The 7,167-nt window shown below is 40.4% G+C and overlaps 1 pseudogene; it reads right to left on the reverse strand.

Annotated features, from left to right (window-relative positions):
• Positions 1–6,081: 6,081 nt before the first annotated feature.
• On the reverse strand, positions 6,082–6,910 carry LOC101019914 (annotated as a pseudogene).
• Positions 6,911–7,167: the final 257 nt, after the last annotated feature.

The raw sequence follows: 7,167 nt of genomic DNA on the forward strand, positions 1-7,167 counted from the left end.
CTTGACGTTGATACCTGAGTTCTTTATTACAGAGGAATTGAAAAGAGAAAATAAAATTTGTATCACTTAGATGCTTTGATTTTATATCAATATGAAGCCTTGTCACTTTTTGACATCCTGTGGCATTTACCTGGCCCAGGCCCTGACTTAGCTCAACTGGATAACTTCCAGAGTGAAAATTTAGATAAAACAGAGAAGGTTCTATTGTCATCTTTAGCCTAATGTACTTCTCCAGAACCCAGCATAAACTATGATGTTGACACTCTGGGAAAGTGTTCAAAGTAGGGTGATTCTACATGGCTTTGAAAAAATGTAAAGTACTTCAAACACTTCTCCATCAAAGACTTCTTAAAAAAATTATGTGTTAAATCTTTCAAGTTTTCTGATCATTTCTTTTTATTCATTGACCCACCTCCTAGACCTCACCTCTGTCAGTCTAAAACCTAATATAATTTCTTTTAGGCCCCAGAGAAGTTCCATCTCCTCTCCAAAACCTTCTTTGACCTTTACACGTAATGATCTTTCTATTAAAAATTTCCCCCCACAGCATACATAGTCAGCATTTTACAATCTAGTACTAGTTAATGTGTAATTTTCATATTCTTCTCTAGTTTAATGGGTGCTTGTTTTGTGTTCTCCATTAGGTTTTAAGTTGCTTGAAGGTAGTGCTATATCTTTTATTTCTACTAGATGTTTTAAAAAATGCTTGCTGATATGATATAATTTTATTGCATTGTGGCAGTTTAAATGACCAACAGGCCAGAATGAGATGAATCACTTGTTCTGGGATGGACCATCTGTTTGCGTGATGACTTGGGGATGAGGGTACTCACCTTAATAAGAGTCAGCCCTTCTGGGGCCTCTTTCTAGTTTCACCACTTATAGGACAGATGACAGAGGAGACAGTAGTCCACCTCCCTCTGCCTTCCCTGATGCCCATTGCTTCCTCCCACTGTTAAATGAGGAACTGTAAGATATGAATCCCTTCCTCAGAGGGGAGCTGTGATAATTGCAGCTTGTAAAGCATTTTGTGATTCTTAGATATAAAAGAGCTAATTATTATGATCATTAATAATCCTTAATTTTTATCTTCTTTAAGGTAAATTACCCTTACTTTAATTACACCCCCACCCTGGTTGTAATTATACCTCTGAGAGTCAGCAGATGCTTTCATCTTACGTCATGCTTTGCAGGGTGACTGGGCACGGGTGCCAGGGAGGGCATTTCTACCATCTGCCTGCTCCTGCTCTCACCCGGAGTAGCAGAGGGCTTCTGGCTGTCTTTGTTGTTAAACTGGTTATAGATTTCAAGTGATTTGTATTCTTTGTTCTATAACAGTATCTTTATCCTAACCAGCAGCTCCTCAGTTTCACGGAGACACACTAAATGGTACAAATGAATTTTTATCATTTGAGCAATATTGTGAATTAAGGAAGCAGGTATCTTTCACTGGGCCATAGAGGCTTTATGGTGTCTGTTATAAAGAGGTTTTCAACTGCAGTATGAAAGAAGGGTCATAGCTCCTCAAGGGTAGAGGTGCTGTGTGACATTCCAGATTTTTCTTGGACTTAGATGTGGTTCTAATAGAATTGTAAGTTACTCTTTGGGATAAGAGGATTTGTATGTGAAGAACTGAAAAAAATGTTTTTGAGAGAGATTTTGCTTCTGACAAAAGGCATACCATAAAAAGGCTGGAACTGAGGCTTCACACATAATACATACTTTGGGTGTGGGAATTAAGGCCATGGCCTCCCAAATGTGGAAAAGAGCATAGGCAGGCATGTGTCAGTCTAGCTTGAAATGTTTTCTTCAGGTCCAGACATCCCATAACTGCTTCATGTCATGATGTAATTATTCAGTCCTAATCTTGGATGTTTGAGCACCATGAATCCTACTCCGTCCCTGAAGTAAGGATGGCAGTGGAACAAGGCAGTAGGGTGGATGGCAGTGTTGAGTGTTTTGATGGCCTTCCTTCTGATCCTTCCTCTCAGAGCAGTGCATGCTTCTCTGGAGCTCTGCCTTCCCTGTCTGCCTCAGCATCTTTCTTTCAGTTTCTTTCCTTTCCTTATTTCCTCTTCTCTTCTCTTTTTAAATTTCTCTTTTCCCATCCCACTCTCAAAACCATTTAATCTCAGATAGGGAAATAGGAGAGGGATGAGGAGACCTCAAGGAGAACCAGTCAAGGTCTGTGTCCCTTTCCCTCAAGTGAGGATCTGATTGAGTTCATAGTAGTATTGGTAAAGAAACAGAAAATTGACTGTGTCCTTCCTGGTTCTTCTCTCAGTGAGTCTCTCTTGGTCCATAAGCATTTATTGAGCCCTCTGTTCTACTGTAGGCATTGTTCATGGTAGCAAGAGGCACTCCACCTTACCTCCTGATGATTTGAAGTGGGATATATTATGGTAAGAAAGGTTCAATTCCAAAAATAAGACTGATATCGGTATTTTCTTGTACATGCTATAATTTTTTGTAATAATTAGAAAAACAAACAAACCCAACAACAGTGGTTACCTATAGGGAGAGGGGTGGGTAAGTGCCTTTTTACTGCACACTTTCTTCTACTTTTTAATATTTAAGCCATGTGAATATGTTACCTATTACAAATTAAATACATAGAATCATTTAAAATAAAAGTTTGATTCCAAGAGAAAGGAGATGAAATAAAGAGAAGACAAGAATGTACATTATTTACTCAGTTTATATTGTACCTGGCAGGACACTCGGTGCTTAATATATTTTTAATAAAATTTTTGTAAGTGTAATAAAGTTAAATGGCCCTTAAAAAACCTTAACAGTCACTAAAGTGGTTGTACAATAAGTGCTAGTCTTTTGGCTATTTTGTCAGATGTATGGTTAGAACTTTACAGATTTTTTTCTGAGGCTCTTCCTTATCTGCAGATGAAGAGTGCTGTCGGTGCTGCTTCTCTGGGTATCTGACCAAGCCCAGTCTGGCTCTGGGCTCTCAGTGGGCTCACTGTTAGCTCTGGGCAGAGGGTGAACCACTAATAGCTCATCTATAACCAGATCTTTGAGAGTATTTCCTAAATTATAAAAAACAAATGCTTTTGGCAGCACAAATTTGATCTTTGAAGTGAACCACATCCTATAGATATGACAAGTGGGGAATAATTACAACTTCTCATAAGATCAAAATTCAGTTATTCTAATATAAATGTAATCCATACTTTCAGGGCCAACATTTCAAAATTAGTCTTTAAAGTCTCTTTTGTTGTGTTTTTCAAGGTGCAAAACTCTTTGAAAGTCTCTGAATACAAGCCCTAGATACTGATTTCATCATTCTAGATAATTTATCCTCATCTGTTCCATGAATCTTCACACTGCCTTGCTACTTAGCTAATCAAAAACTTTCATTAAGAACCTGATAAATGGAAGGTGAAAGAGTATAGAGCATTGGAAAAGACCCATTCAAGGCATTCAGAAGATATGATATAGTTGTGACGTTAGGTTATAATCCACAAGTGCTCTACAAGGAAAAAGGGACTACTGCTGGGTGAAGTGGTGTAGGAAGGCTTCAGGGAGGAGATGGGAGTTGTTCTGGATAGGGTGAGTGGATTTCAGGCAGGCCAAGTGAAACAGAGACATTCCAGGCAGTGTGAGGAAAGATGGGGAGTAGGAATGGGCAAAGCATATTTTGAGAAAAAGAGAGTTGAACAGTCAGACTATAGTGGAGACTTTATCACTCTTTGGCAAAAGGCCATGTTGCCTTGATCCTTGAACCTTGCAGAAGAAAAAATTGATTTCAACCCTCCATCCGTTCAGGAAGAAAGGAATTGATTACAGTAAGATGCAGGTTCCATGAAAGCAGTTCCACTTATGTTTTGTTTGCTGTTGTGTTCTCAGTGGCAGAGAGCAGGCCCTCAGGAAATATTTTTTAATTGAAAGAACGAATGAATTGCATGTATTTTTCATATACAAGACTATATGCAAATGCCATGACTAGAGAGTAGCCCTGTAAGAATTCAGAAGAAGTCACTTTTTGATAGCGGGATTGGGAAGAAGAGATGGAGTAGAAAAGGAACACTTGAGAGAAGTAACAATAAACCATAAGATGGAGAGTGAGTACAATTTTATTTTTAAAAATCTTTCTGAAAGCACTGAATGATTGGCTAGATTGTCGGGACAAAACAGGTTGGACTGAGGATAGGGAAGGCAAGAGCAGTCTATTAATATTTGGTAGGATGTTAATATTAAAATTATCCTACTTCTTCCTACACTGGCCTGATCAGTGCGGTATTTTAGAGATTAAAAATAGAGGTTGGAGAAATGATTTTTGCCATGGGACTGGTTTCATATCTGTATCTTAAAAGCAATTCCAAGAGTATCATCTGAGTCAACCTGAACTTCCTCTGCTATTATTATTCAAATAAAGATTTGAATAAGCAGAATTTGCCTCAGTGAGGAAACTGCCTGGGGTATCAGCCTAGGAGAGGGTAAGTGAACTGGTTTTGCCCACATATATTCGATGGCTTACGAAAGAGACCTCATCTTTTCTTCTTCTTCTTCTTAACATATGTTACAAAATTTTATTAAACTAATTCAATTTGTGAGGGAAACTGTAAGACATTACAACTGGTTTGAAGGAGAATTCAAAGTGCAGAAATGTATACAGGCCATCAGGAATGAGGAAATGGGCTGGGTGCAGTTGCTCATGCCTGTAATCTCAACACTTTGGGAGACCCAGGCGGGTGGATCACTTGAGGTCATGAGTTCGAGATTAGCCTGGCCAAAATGGTGAAACCCCGTCTCTACTAAAAATACAAAAATCAGCCAGGTGTGGTAGTGCATGCCTGTAGTCCCAGTTACTTGGGAGGCTGAGGCAGGAGAATTGCTTGAACTCGGGAGATGGAGGTTGCAGTGAGCCGAGATCATGCCACTGCACTCCAGCATGGTGACAGAGTGAGACTCCATCTCAGAAAAAAAAAAAAAAAAAATGAATTTACTAAAGAGATGCACAATCAATCAATAGCCAGGGCCTGTCATCCACAGTTACTCCACCAGACACACACATGCATTCCTATGGTTTGTCCACAACTTCCAGAGTTGAAGAGTAGCTCAAGGATGTCAAAGGGTAGAGGCCACGGGGAATGGCTGAGCCACAATTGAGCAGCACTTCTTCACTCCCCATTTCCAAGGCTATCACCATTTTTCTCTGACAAATCATAGACAAATTCTAAAGACTTAGTAAATCTATAAAAGTGAATAATCACAGAAGTGCAATGTCTGATCAATGATTCCAAAATTGTTCCTGGGCACTCAGTCTCACTAAGTATACATTCTGAAATCAAATTCTATTTCTATACAAAAAGTGTAGGCCATCAGTGTTCTTAAATGAGGCAAATGGTTATTGTGAGGTAGAAAACATTCTCCAATGTGGATGAAGATGTAGATACCAGATAAATGCTAGAGTTGTGTTCACACTAACAACAAATTATAGATGATGTGGCTCGGAGTCAGTCGATAAAGTGAAAATCCAGAGATATTCTGAGGTCACAGAAAGAATTTTAATGTTAGCTAATAAGGAGAAATATTTCTTAGTGCTCACCAAAAACATGACTTTCCCACTCAGATCGCAAACCAGCCAGAACTATCATCTCACTTTGTCAGTTGCCGTTGCATGTTGACATGAACACTGAGGAGAGTGATGTGGATAATCGATATAAATATACGTATAATACATACATATGTACACATGAAGCATATACTTACATGCATACATAGTTTACACTTTTCCAGCCAGGGTTTCAGAAAAACTAGAACAAAAGAGAAATCATGTTCCATTTTGTCTTGGAAAAGTATACATCTTACATATACAGACATGCATATATCTACATACATATACATGTAATGCCTATATGCACATGAACATACTGATACATATATATATGCATGTATATTCACTTTATCACATACTCCATCAGCTTGGTTTTTGAGATGGTAATTCAAGTTCGATCTTTGTTCTGGGCTTCGTTTTTGTCTCTACTAAGTTTCTCTCAGCTGTGAAGCTACATTTCATCAACATTTTAGAGTGGGGCAAGCCAATGCAGGATGGAAAGGCAAATCTTAGGAGGCTAAAATCACTGTGCAGTCTGGGATTTGGGGGTTGCTGATTTCTTTCCCTTTCCCCCAGCAGTGTGGACCATGAGAGTGGGCTGGGGGGTGGAGCAAACCAAACAGCTCAGGCTGGAAGTCCTTCAGGGAATTCAGCACCAGGGTGGCCTTTCTCTTCACGTCTCAGCTCAAGTTTCTGTCTGGAACCATGACCACCTGCATCCCGGTTGCCAGGGTAACCGCCACCTCGTTGAGAGCATCTTCAAAGACAAGGCACTTCTCCATAGGAGGACAGGGAGAGAACCTCTTGGCATAAGCTAGCAGGATGTTGGGGTCTGGCTTGCTGTGCTGGACTTTGGGGTCATCTCCAAGCATGATGTGAGAAAACAAGCTGAAGAACTCCTTGTGTTGGCTTGCCTTCATCTCCAATGAGGCAGACCCTGAGCTGGTGGCCATGGCAAACGGGATGCTGTGTTTCTGCAGGTGGATGATGAATTTCTCTGCCCCTGACATGAGCACAGCTATAGGGAACACTTCCTTTAACTTTGTTTGGCTTTCTTCCACCAGCTCCTCCTTGGACATCAGGAGCTGCAAGATGTCTATTATAATCTGTGCTGCCTCTAATGCCTACTTACCCATTACCAGGAACTTTACATCCCAGCTGTATTTCTTTTCATAGCAATCGCGTATTTCTTGAAACGTCACTGAATATAGCCATTCAGTATCCAGAAGAAGGCCATCCATGTCAAAGATGAGGTGGGTGATGGGCTGTGGTGAGGGTGTGGGCAAGAGTGCTCCCATGGTGCTGCCTTCTCAGTCTGGGTAGGAGTGAGGAGCAAAGAGACCTCATCTTTCTTTCTTTTTTTTTTTTTTTGAGACAGAGTCTCACTCTGTCACCCAGGCTGTAGTGCCATGGCACGATCTCAGCTCTCTGCAACCTCCACCTCCCAGGTTCAAGCGATTCTCCTGCCTCAGCCTCTGGAGTAGCTAGGACTACAGGTGTGTGCCACCACGCCAGTCTAGCTTTTTGTATTTTTAGTAGAGATGGGGTTTCACTGTGTTAGCTGGGATGGAGACCTCACCTTTCTAATCCAAGCA

This window comes from Papio anubis, chromosome 1, assembly GCF_008728515.1.
Source record: "Papio anubis isolate 15944 chromosome 1, Panubis1.0, whole genome shotgun sequence".
Classification (NCBI taxonomy): domain Eukaryota; kingdom Metazoa; phylum Chordata; class Mammalia; order Primates; family Cercopithecidae; genus Papio; species Papio anubis.